General features: G+C 44.4%; 1 long non-coding RNA gene across 1 annotated transcript in view; it reads right to left on the reverse strand.

The window, feature by feature from the left end:
* LOC144382627 (uncharacterized) overlaps positions 1-13,441 on the reverse strand; it is a 54,601-nt gene that overhangs the window by 17,028 nt on the left and 24,132 nt on the right. The window contains exon 2 of the long non-coding RNA XR_013449957.1: positions 3,559-3,724. This is a non-coding gene — a long non-coding RNA (uncharacterized LOC144382627). The remainder of the gene's footprint in view (positions 1-3,558; positions 3,725-13,441) is intronic.

The following is a 13,441-nucleotide window of genomic DNA, read 5'->3' on the forward strand; positions in this document are numbered from 1 at the left end:
GAATTCAGGTTTTTATAATTTCTGGAAAACCCTTGGAGTGCAGACAGTCTGTGATTCTGATTAATGAAATACTGATTTCCTTCAATAATCAACCAGGAAAAGCGTAGGGCTACTGTTCTTAATGGAAATTAAAGAGCCAAATAAGCCCCATATCAGTGTGGAGAAACAACCCCCTCCAAAACAAAGGGGGGGGAGGGTGCCTAGTGCAGTCACTCTGAAATCAGAGTGAAATTGGGCAGTTGAAATTCACAGCAATTGAACCCGTCTCAGCACCTGCCCCCTCAAACGCACAAGCACCTGCCACGCAGAAGCGGAATGTACTGCAATCTCCATCTCTCAGAGTATCTAGTGCAGGAAATGTAGACCTCGGGGAGAATTGCTGGAAACCAGAGGGGCAGTCCAATCGGGTTCACGGGCTGGCAACACACCGGCGGCTAGTGTGGGCACAAGGGACTATGAGAAACTGCCTCTTCAGGGCCAGCGCCGGGGATCCAGTTACATCACAGAGGGTGAAACCACTTCAAAGCCCAGATATTGGCAGCCTGAAGCCCATGAAGGACTGAAATGAAATACTACCTATTTCACCAGGCCTGGAGCGACGAATCATACAACCTAATTCCTCTGCCGAGCTTTGGTTAATGATCAAGAGGCTCGTCTCTCCCTGGCCCGCTTGGCATATTGAATGTAGTTTGTCTTTATGTACGTGTTTCATTTTTTGGAAAGCTATACGAGATGATGGAGGGGCATAAATTAAAGAGGTATTTTAGGCAGGGGGGAAGGCATTTATTTATTTTATTTATTTTTTATTTTTTTTAGTCCTGCCACCTGCAAAGTCCTTTCAGAGCCACAACCGATAGAAGCTGAAATGCTAGAAGGGAAAGAAGCAAGAAGAGAGAGTCTGCACCGTTAAAATAGGAAAGGCTCTAGGAATGTGGCTCTAGGCCCAGGAATCCAAACTGGTTATCTCGGACCATAATTCTTTAAAAATATTTTCCAAGAAGAGAGGCTCGTATCCCTAGACTGAGATTGTGCCGGGGAGCTCCTAAACTCCGGTCCAGCATCTTGCCTTAGAAGGGTCTAGAAATATCGAGGAAAGATGAGTTTGAAAACACACAGAAGTCCTATTAGACAGCTGCCCAGCATTCCTGTGACTTTTTCTTTACTCGCTGTAGTCCCTTGAGGCTGTTTCCACCACCACCACCATCCCCCGCACCCACCTCTGCACTCCCACCCCGCACTCCCATGTCTAGAGTGCTATTCCTCTTTTCTGACAACTGCTGAAAGCCCAATTTCATACCCAACACCCACAAGAAAATTTCTCTGCAAATCACATAGATTTGTAAAGCTCTTTCCTGAAGCCCTACGGGGATTATAAGCCACCTATTATGTCCCTTAGTTTCCTCATTGTTCATGTATTTGTTCTATTTCCAAAAAGATGATTCATTCTTGAAAAGTCTTATGGTTGGTTATACTTCAGGATTCCCCAAGCACCTTTTCAGCCCAACAATATAGTAGCTACTCAGTAAACTGTTGAGGGTTGACTTTAAGCTCTAGATGAACTATCGTAAATTGGACCTCATAGCTCTAAGGTCTTGGGTTGTGATGAGGATGAGATGTGCATAGGAAAATGATTGTTTCATCTGACACAGAAATGAGGGTGCGTAGTTATCATTTACCTTGACCTAAGCTAGAGATTCTTCTTGTCTTGTGCTCAAAGACTACAAATGATATCTTATACTGTTAGAAGGAAAAGAACAGCTGCTTAAGGAAAGGGCACAAGAAATTGTAATAAAGGACTTCCCACCCCATTTTCATCAAGTCCTCAAAATTGGAGCCACCAGCGAAGCTCAGTACAAACAGCATGTGTATGGGAAGGCCTGGCAAAACTGGGATGGTTTTAAGAAATCGGTGCTTAAGGAGAGAGAGAAGGCTTTTCAAGGCACAAGTCTGTGTCCCAGAGAGCCTTGGGATCTAAGATGATGCTGCCTCTCGCTATGGGACAAAGAACCTTGCCGCAGAGGAGAATTCACTCAGCAGAAAAAATTACGTGACTGAGAAACCAGATTCAAATTGAGTCAGAGCCAGCGTTAGGCACAATTTGCAAGCAAGTGAAGTTGGCCGGGGCGCTCTTGTGATCCCCATTTCTGTACCTGTCTTCCCTCTTCCCCTCAACCATCCTCCCGGTAGGTCCTCGGGCAAACTGCTGGATTCCAGGACTCTCAGCCCTGGGACCTCAGCCAGCGCTGCTTTTCATAATGATCACTCACACTCTGGGGTTCTCAAGTACCTGGTTTGGAAAGCAATCTGATCAACTCATAGAACTGCAAAATTTCTAAGCAAAAAACTTACTTTGCAATTATTTCATCTGACCCCCTTACACCAGACGGAGGCCACAGAGCTGAAGGGATTAATCCTGTCCCCCACAGCTAACTAGTAGCAGAACTGGGACCATCCCAAAGCTTCCTGATTGGCAGTGCTTTATTCCTCCTGCCATACCATTCAGTAACTCATCCAATAAATATTCACTGAACACCAACCATGTTCCAAACCCTGTGTTAAACTGCCAAATTGAGATCACCAAAATGTTATAGACTAAAGCTCAGTATTATTCTTTAAATCATTTATTCATTCAATAATAATTCATTGAAACTTCTAGAAGAAAACATAGGCAGGAAGCTCCTTTACATCGGTCTTGGTGATGATTTTTTGGATTTGACACCAAAAGTAAAGCCAACAAAAGAAAAAATAAGCCAGTGGGACCACATCAAACTGAAAAGCTTCTGCACAGCAAAGAAAACCATCAACAAAATCAAAAGGCAACCTATGAAATGAATGAAAGGGAATGGGAGGAATTATTTGCAAGTCACATATTTGATAAGGGGTTAATATCAAAAATATATATAAGAATATATAAAGAACTCATACAATTCAATAGCAAAAAAAAATCTGATTTTAAAATGGGCAGAGGATCTGAAGAGACATTTTTTCCAAAGAAGACATACAGATGGCCATCAGATACATGAATAGATAGGTACTCAACATCAATATATACACCTATCTATATATACCACTATATAGATATGTAGACATATCACTAGATAGATAGACATACACACAATGGAATATTATTTAGTCATAAAAAGGAATGAACCATTGCCATCTGTGACAATATGGATGGAACCTGAAGGCATTATATTAAGTGAAATAAGTCAGGCAGAGAAAGATAAATACAATATGATCTCATTACATGTGGAATCTGGAGGGAAAAGCTAATAGATACAGAGAACAGATTGGCAGCTGCCAGAGGTAGGGGTGTGGGGGATGGGCAAAATGGGTGAAGGGGGTCAAAAGTTACAAACTTCCAGTTATAAAATTAAAAAGTCATGGGAATGTAATGTAGAGCACAGTGACTGTAATTAATAACACCACATTGCATATTTGAAAGTTACTAAGAGAATAGGCCTTAAAAGTTCTCATTATCAGAAAAAAAATCCTACAACTAGGTACCATGATGAATGTTAACTAGTGGTAGAAGACAGCTGTGGGTTCTAGACTTACCTTGTGAAAAAAAGTCATTTGTCCTTTTCTCCTGCGCTATTTCATGCCCAGCCGCCTTCCCCAACTTCCAGCTCTGCAGAGCTATAGGCTGGCCATCAGACGAGATGCAGAGACAACAGCCTTCCATAGACTTCTTCACCAGCTCCCACAGGTGAAGGTCAAGTCCCTAGAAAAAAAACAAAAAACTCCTTATTCCACCTCACTCATGGTGGTTCTCCTTCCCTAACGGAACCCTGCTACAGAAAAGCATTCTTAAATCTCCTTTAATCCAGTATTTCTGAAACACGAGTAATGTATAAACTCTTAAAAACAAACTTGCAGTTTCCTATTGTTGACAAATTCTTTTTTTTATGACCGAACCATATACAAATATTGATCAAACATGTACAAATACTAATATATAACTCTAAACTAAAATAAACTTTAAGTGTTACATATAAATAAAACTAAAAACCAACGAAATTGAAATCAGTTACATTAATGTAATGTGCCCAGCAATGTCATTTTGCTGAAATGAAGTCACGAACGAACCTTCAGTCCAGGTGCTTTTCAAATCTCAGGACTGTACCACCAGCTGCCGTGTGATGATATAATATTTGTGACCCCTTCTTGTACTCGGATTATTACAAAGCCTTCTTTTCTACAGTTTTCTGAGATGTCATACGCCTGTCACTTGGCGCAAACACATCACCCGGTGATAAATGTAAACTCGAGACTCAGGAGTAAATAAGAAGTTAACTTTGCCACTGTCCGGGCCTCCCGCCTCCATCCTTCCCTCTCCCTCCCCTTCCTCCCCGAGGACACCATCCTGTCCTGTCTGGGCTTAGCCAGATTCCAGCTAAATCAGTCCTCCCCAAGAGAACAAGGCTTTCAGCCTCCTCCAGACAAGACCTTCCGGCCAAGGGAGAGCTGCTGCTTTATTGAAGGTGAGAGCAACACAGCCAACTCTACCATAGGTTGGAAAATTCCAGTGAAAGGGGCAAGGATGTTTCCTCTGCTTCTTCAGAATAACCCAGAATAACTCGTCTTATTGCCACTGCTACACAGCTTTCATCTGGAAAGGTCATCCTGGAAGGCCTAACCCTGGCAGAGTCCAGGACCACACTAAGAACGAAAACTTAGCGTGAATGGGCATGAAAACTTCAGCACCTGCCGCCGCCCCCTCGCCTGCCCGGAAAGCCACGACACACCCAAGGGCGTATCAGCCACACGGAGGCTTGTGAGGCTAGAACTCCGAAGTTGTATCCAACCTCCAGGCGCCACTGGATTCATATCATTCTAGCGGAGACTCTCGCAAAGACTCAGACACACAACACATTTGTGATAATGGTTATTGCTAAAGGCCGGTTTATTGGTTGCATTTCTCTCTGTGACATGGGATTAGAATCTGTGCTTAGACCTAAAAATCGCTGCTTCCTTTGTCTCCCGTGGTCCGACTGATCATCGGTGAACCAGTGAAACAGCTTATGGGACACGGTCACCTCCCAAGACAAAATTTTAAATAAGAGCTAATCTGCTCGGATAACGTAATGGATGGCAGACTCATCATGAATTTTTTAACAAAAATTAGAATGGGAGGAGGACGGCACCCAATCTTGGTGGCAACCAGGCCACTCCCCACCCCCACCCTGACCGCCAATCTTCTAGTCTCTCTCTCAGACACAGGAAGTCACTGGGCTGGGATGTCCAGAGCTGCATTGTTAGCTACTCAAAACAAACATGCATGGCTGTTTCCCTGGAAAATCCACTGCCACTCCAGGGATGTCCAGGCACCTTTTCCAAGACTTGTCCTCACCGTGGGAAGTTAATGGACTTGAACAAGATGAAACGAAACACAAAAAAAGGAGGACGATTACAATCATCATGACAGCCGCCGTTCCCTGGGCCTTCTCCTGGCCAGATAAGGACCCCACCGTCTCCTATCTAATATTCACAGAAACCCTTTGTTTTTCAAAGAGGAAGCTAGAGCTTAGGAAGGTGAAGAACGTCGCCTGCCCGCCTACATAGGTAAATGAAGAAGCTGGCCCCGCCTGATCCCAAAGCCCAGCCCTTGACCACTACCGCACCATCCTGCACTTAGCAAGACTTCACTTGGCACCATTCCTCTTAGAATGCAATGTGAGCTAGACTTGCAGAGAGACAGACACGAAGTAGTATGAGACCAGGATCAGGGAATCTGGAAGGCTTCTCAGAGAAGCGACATCTGGCATCAAAGAACGAGGGGCAGCGGGCATCGAGGACCAACTGCTGAGGAAGGCTGGAAGGAAGCCAGGGCAGGTGCTTTTCCGTGCTCTTTGATTTAAATCCCACAGTAAACCTGGGCGATGGGCGATATCAGGCCCATTTTACAGAGGAGAAAACCAAGACCCCTTAGGAGGGTTAACTGATTTGTCGAAGACCGCAGCTTGTAAATCACAAGCCCCAAAGCCCTCTGCTTTACTGTGGATGGTCAAGCTAGCAAGCTGGCCACTTAATGCATAACACTCTTCTGTCGTTCTTAGAAGTTGCCAGGTTTTGCAGATCAGTTGATGATTTGGGGCCTCTAGGTGAACAAAGGAGAGTTTGTTTTCAGGTGCCTTTTCTTTTCATTCTTTAGCCTCTCCTGCCCTCCTGTGGTTATATAGAGTTATAGCCACCTGGGCTTTCAACTCACACATCACCGTGAACACCGCTCTAATAATGAAGGGGGAGTAGGGGTATAGTAAATATTTGTACACAAAGAGGTAGTGCATGTCTGTTTAGAAAGCCCAGCTCGAGGGGAACTTAATGTCAAGGGAGATCATGGAAACTCAGGAACGAAACAGTGGGAAAAGGATTGCTCTAGACAAAGCTATTTCAAGTTCTGGACCCCCACTGACTTGCCTACCTCGCTACAGTTTTGCCAGTTAGAAACAATGTCTTCAGTCAGCGGTGAAACAGACAACAGCCTGTCCCCAGAGAGGAGACATCTGCACGAACCCGCGTGTGAGAACCAGACCTAGTCCTTGGTCTCAAGTATTTGAGAAATGCCTGCAAACAGCAGTAGCTCCTAGTTTTGCCTTTCATTCTGAAGAATGCTTGCTAATTTCAGATGAGCGCCAGTGTGAAATGGGCATGGCCCCATCCCAGCAGAGGAGAATATGACACGCAGCTAACAGAGAGCATTCCATTATTCAAGACAAAAGGCCTTTTATTGCCAGGAAAAATGGCCAACCCTCACCGCTCTTAGAAAAGACGGTAGGAAACAGGAATGAGAGCACACAGTGAACAATTTAAATCAGAGGCAAGGAAGACATTTCCAAAGGAAATGCGAATGTCAGTGCAGTATGTTGCAAAGAAAACTGAACTCAAAATCTAGAGGGCTGGATGTTAGTTCTCACTCTGCCACAAACCAGCAGGGTGACCTTGGGAGAGTCGTGTCCCTGGAGGGTTCCCAGTCCCCTCCTCTGCAAAGAGAATGTCACACTCAGCAATCTCTAACGTCCATTCAAGCCTAAATGTCCATAAGCCTAAGATTCTATGATGCTTCCCTTTGGAGACCGTCAAAGGGAGGCAGGCAGTGGGGGCGGGGAGGAGAGAAATATTTTGAACTGTTTCCATTGGTTTGGACACAGATGTACTTGCCACCAAGGAAATGACTACAATGACCTTTTCAGATGACCTTCTATTCCAAAATCGAGGGAATTTAGGGATGCTTCTCAAAATAGAAGCATTCTGCCTGATGAATAAAATGCTAGCATCTCAAGATTTTAAATCTTAATGGTCCCCTAATGCAACCCCCTGACTGATGTTTGAATCCTACCACTAGTATTCAGGCTCCTTCTTAAATACTTCTAATGCCAAGGAACTGGTTCTTTCCAAGGCAATTCAAGCAGTCTTTGAAAAGCTGGTCTTTAGAGGGGACTTCTGCATCCTTAGCTGAAGTCTGTCTCACTATAGCTGCTAATCACTGGTCCGAGCTTTGTCCTTGGGAGTCAGAGAGAAAAAACCTAATTCTTCTTTCTCTTAATAGTCATTCAAAGATTTAAAGGCATTTTAAAAAGTTATCATCTGTGTAACCTTGGGCAAGAACTTATGCTTTCCTGTGTCTTCTTTTTCTCATCATAAAGTAGGGGTTAAATGAGTTAATATGTGTGAAATATGGCTTCACAAAGGAGAATTAGTCGATCACCTCCTTCACTGTATATGTTATGCCTTTATTAATAAACCCTAAAGAATTAATTAGGTTTTTTAGTGTCCACAGGTACACTAAAGAAGGTACAATGAACTTCCTATCAATTAAACCAACTATCACCTAAAACCTTTAAACCACTTTTACACTTTTCCCATATTATACTTGGCCAGAAGGGGCTCTACAAAAGATGTTTTCAACAAGGTAAATATGAAAGAATACCTTACGTATTTCAACGTACTGAGAGGTTTTGACAACTGGGGTAAATGGTTGGGGTTGAATTGGTGATATGTAAATAGAAACCTAAGCAAACAAAAAAAAGAAAGAAAGAAAACCCCAATTTCATTAAATCTAGGAAAAACAAAACATTGTGCAAGAAAGGAAAATTATTTGTATCCACTACCATTATAAGACCAGTCGCTCTGTTTTGCATCTTTTGTAACCAGTGTATTGAGGAATTGCAATTTCAACTCAGTGGGAAACAAACAAAAACTTTTTTAATCCCTGTTTTTATTCACACTCTGTCAAATCTTTCTTCCCTGCTTGATAATAAATCCTTTCACACCTCGGGCAGGCCCCATAACTTCCCAGTTATTTGCAGTCATTAAAACTCAGTCCCATCTTGTAACAAGTCTGGGCTCATATCTGATTCTAAACTTGCCCTCTCCCTCATTGCAAGTCAGACCTGCAGTGTGAGGGACTGGAGTGGGAAGGAAGATGTGGTTTTATGGCCACACCTCCTCCATGCTCAGACTCCAGATCCCTTGGGGAAGGGAGGCGGGGGGGGGGGGGGGGGGGGGGGCGGGGGGGGCGGGCATCGGTAAAAGACAAACACTTCCTTACTTCATCGGAGTCACTGCAATCCTCTCTCTGGCCAATCCTGACTGGCCAGTAAGGCGAGGCGTGTGGGGCAAGTGCCCAAAGTGGACTCTTCTATGGAGTTCATGAGTATATGGACTGGAGGCTACAAGATGCTCCTCCTCACTATACGGGTTATACCACATGGATCCCCTGATGTGGGGGCCCTGCTCAGCTCCATCTCTCCTATCTTCCCACATCCTGTCATTAGAGGTCCATCCAACCACTTTGGCCCATGGGGTCCCCGCATCATGTGGGGTAGCCCACTTACGTGGCATCTCAGCAAAAGGGCTCACCTCCCACCGAGTGCACTCAATCCACTAGAGACCCAAGCCCCCCCCCCCCCCCAGGCCAGTCAGTGGTTGGCAGGCCAGAACCCTGCTGCGGCCCCCTTCTCAGCCCTGCAGGCTCCCTCCCTGCTGCTTCCCCCTTTCTCAGGTACTCAGGGGCCGATCAGGCAGTCTGATGGCCAGGGTGTGAGAGGCCAGTCTCCCTGCCTTGCAGTAAGCACAGCCCAGCTTTACAAATGATTGTCTGAGGGCTCCTTTCATGTGGTGGGAGGGAAGGAAAAGCACACTTATGCTCCCTCTGGGGAGGTAGCAATCCCCTTTTACAATGAACACCACACTCCCACAAGGCTAATGACTAAAAAGTCCCTGTCTCTGGGCACAGCATCCCCCTTCCTACCCTCTCCTCCTGTGTAGATGGGGTGGCAGTGATAGCCGAGAGGTTCTACCACCTCCTAGGAGGCCCTGGAGGGAGGTGCCTGCCTGCTTCCCTCTCTCTGCCTCTTCTTTAAAAAGTAGGAGTCTTTGAGCCTCTTACTTTCAGACTGGGGTTTTAGTCTCAATTCTGGGACAGCAGATGTTCCTGTATCTGTCTCCCTGATTAAACTGTGTGCTCCTTAAAGACAGAGGCCATGTCTAATCCCTCGGTGTATCCCAGCCCCTAGCACGGCACCGGGCATGCAATAGGCCCTCCGTAAGTATGGACTGAATGAAGTGGGATCAAAAGAATAATTAATGGTTGGATGGATAAATAGACAAATGACAGATTGATAGATGATAGATAATGGATGGATAGATGATAGATAGATAGATAGATAGATAGATAGATAGATAGATAGATGATAGATAGATAGATATAAAGGCAATAGGACTCTTTCCAGCTCCCACTGATATTCACAAGAATAAACCACCACTGGTCTTGTGTATTCATCTCAGCCTGAGACAACACAGACACGACAATGAGAACTACATTGAAGAACCCCCTGCAACTGATTGTTTCAGGCTCTCTTTTCATCCTCTTACATCCTCTTCTTCCTTTCTCTCGGGCTTTATTAACCTCAGATACAAGGATATTTGCACTATACTAGGAAGAAGAAAAAACAAAATACTCTCCTTTTCTCATCTAAAATATCTGAATGAGAAATGTGTTACATATCCCTGGTGTTTTTAAGAACCGAGACTCATCCAGAAAGTCTCAAAAAACGTCCAGCATGCTGGGATGGTATAAAATAACCCTTAAGTAACTGTCAGAATTTCACCTTAGAAATGCTTCCTAGAACCTGGAGAGGGAGGAAACAGAAAGCCTGGCCTGCCCATGGCTAGGGCTTCTCATTTATTTCTTCCTGAAGACCCACCTTCCCAGGAACATAACCCATCCCAAGCCATGAAGAAGGATCAGAAGTCAAGAAACACGGGATGCACCCCTGACCCTCCCACCAACTCTATTTGGTTTCCTCATCGGTGAAATGAGGAACTTGAACCTTATGAATCTTAAGAAGCTGTCCACCTTTGGGGCGCCTGTGTGGCTCAGTTAGTTAAGCATCAGGTCATGATCTCGGGATCCTGGGATCGAGCCCCACATCAGGCTCCCTGTTCAGTGGGGACTCTGCTTCTCCCTCTCCACCCTACTCCTGCTCTGTCTCTTACTCTCTCTCTCAAATAAAATAAATAAAAGCTTTGAAAAAAAAAAAGCTGTCCACCTTTAAAATTTAAACTCTATTTAAGAGCCATGAAAAATCTGACAACAATAGAAGCTCTTCCCAAAAGAGAAGGAAATTTCCAACCCAAGTGTGGTAGGCTGAGTAATAGCACCCTCCCAAAGATGTCCAAGACCCCCTGGATCTTGTGCATATGTTACATGAGCCCTTTGAAGCAGAGAGATGTCCTCGGCTGAGAGGTGGCAGAAGGAGAAGTCAGGGAGATTTTAAAAGGTGAGGGGGGCTCCACCCACTGCTGAGCCACATGGAAAGCACGAGGAGTCGTGCTGGCAGCCCCTAAGAGCACACGGAACAGCCAGCGAGGAAACAGGGTCCCCAGTCCTACAACCACAAGGAACTGAATTGGGTCAGCAACCTGAATGAGCCTGGAGGCAGATTCATTCTAAAAGTCTCCAAAAGAGGAATGCAGCCCGGCCAACATGTTAGTGCTTTTATCTTATTGACAACCTTCATGCCACTCTCTTTAAGAAACTTCTAGCGTTTTATTACAACTTCCTCTGACCGAAGAATTGGGCCTCAATTGCCGATTACATGACATGACCCCTTCCCAAGTACAGTGCTTATTCCTTTCAGGCCAATGACCATGTGCCCATCACTGTGCTAAGTGCTAGATCTGTATTCTTCAAACTGTGGATCACAACCCACTGATGAGCTGTAAAATTAATTTAGTGGGTCCTGACCAGAAATTTTAAAAAAATATGAAATAGCATAGAACAGATAATATCAGTGTATCACACATAGGAAGGATGACTATTGTTTCATGAAGTCCTGTTAAAGTGATGTGTCTTTCTGCATGTATGTAGGTATGCCAACCAGCAAAGCAAAAAAATAAATAAATAAAATGTATTTCCTACTGCAGATTATGGTTGAAAAAATTGACAGTGCTTTCAATCTATCTTATCACTTAATCCTGACACCTCCATATCGGGTAGGTAGGGTTATATTCTCAGTTTGAAGATAAGAAAACAGACTAGGGGGAAAAAAAAAAAAGCTTGAGCAACATGCTCAGGATCCAAGAGCTAATAAAGTAGTAGATTTGGGATTCAAATCTAGATCTGTTGATTCAAGTCCATGCTCTTAACCATATGCTGCCTCTCTTTAACAGGACCAAGAAACAAAACTAGAGGTCTTGTTCAAAGCTATGTTCACAGCTGTTGACAAACGGCCTACTACAAAGGGAATATACATAAATATCCTAGACTAAGCACCCACTTGCACAGATCAGCTTTGCTTTCCACCCTTGAAATCATTCTGCATAGATCAGATTTGGGATGAAGACTGGCTCGTAATATTTACAGAAATTGGATGCCTGCCGTGTTCAAAATGTGCACTCACAGATCCCCTGAACTCACCCACATGTGCAGCGGTGGACATGGAGACACGCACTCCAAAAGCCTTCATGGTGTCTTTTGTAAATCGTACACATCCTTAGAAATAGCACAGAATTCTCTAACATCATCCTCTCTGCCCTACACTTCCGTGTCTGTCTCCCCAGTTTGCTTCTGGAGATCTGACTTTAGGAGAGTACTGTGGAGCAAACCCAACACATAAAGCCATCAAGCCATACTTGGATTTCTTCCTCATAATTTCTAGTATAGGCATTAGAAATATAGGTAGAAAACTATTTTAAAGAAATGTGATTCCTTTTTCCTGATATTATCTTCTTATCTCTCCTCCTTTTTTTGTGGAGAGAAACATAACTACATAGGGACATACTACAAAGAAATTCCTGAGCATCGTTTGAAATTATCCAGTCTCAACTGGGAAATGATGCGGATTGCCATAGGAGTAAAAACAATTCAGGGCACCTGGGTGGCTCAGTCAGTTAAGCATCTGCCTTTGGCTCAGGTCATGATCTCAGGGTCCTGGGATCGAGCCCTGCATCGGGCTCCCTGCTTCTCCCTCTCCTTCTCACCCTCAACCCCCGCTCTCTCTCAAATAGATAAATAAAAATTTTGTAAAAAGTAAAACCAATTCTTCTCTCTGTGCTGTGTGGCACGTTGAATGGCTTATTGGCTTTTCGAGTGCTTTTGCAGATCTGACCCAGGTAGATAAAAGTGACTATAAGTAGGATTCCCTTTATACTCCAACATGAGTTCTGCCACTTCACCAGGATTAAAGAAAAAAAAATGACAAACTTACCGTGCACCCAGGGCTCGGATCAAGGTGACCAGCCAAACGACCTCACCCCTCCAATAACAAGTGAAAACTTGCACAGGAATAAAAACAGATAGACTCATAGTACAGCATTTGGCACTTGAGTTCTCCAGATGTAAAAGGAGTAGACAGTGTTCCTTTAAATTACATTATGTTAAATGAGCCCCCGATTCCTCCAAATCTTCCCACGGATGGGTCGCAGGGGATGACCAAGCCCCTTTTATATAAACTGAGGATGTCTTCATTCACAGCCAGAGACAAAGTCTTCATTCCCCACCGCAGAACCAAAGAGCCTCACTGACTATAGACAGGGTTCCCTGTCTGAAGGCCAAAATTCACCACCTCCCCTGTCCCCAAAGAGCCTCAGAACTGCAGCTAATGAGGTCGCCATCAAAAACATCCAAAAAATCATTACAAGTCCTCATGGGCTTCTCCCCTGAGTCGAGTGTAGTAGTCCTAACGCAGAAGGCCCCACGAATGCCAAGTTGAGCAAAGAGGATTCTTTCTGGGCCTCGGAGCTTTCAGTCACAATCCCTGAGTGGCCTGGTAACGATCTGGAGTTACCGTCAAGCAATTGGGGTTCCATCACTTTGACGGGCACGAGTTAGATTATGTGGCCAAGGAATAAATCAATCAAATCTGATATTCAAAATGGATCAGTCAGTTCAACCAACCCAGCACGAGCCGGTTGAGAGCAGACACATCCTTGGTGG

The sequence above is a fragment of the Halichoerus grypus genome, chromosome 7 (assembly GCF_964656455.1).
Source record: "Halichoerus grypus chromosome 7, mHalGry1.hap1.1, whole genome shotgun sequence".
Lineage (NCBI taxonomy): Eukaryota > Metazoa > Chordata > Mammalia > Carnivora > Phocidae > Halichoerus > Halichoerus grypus.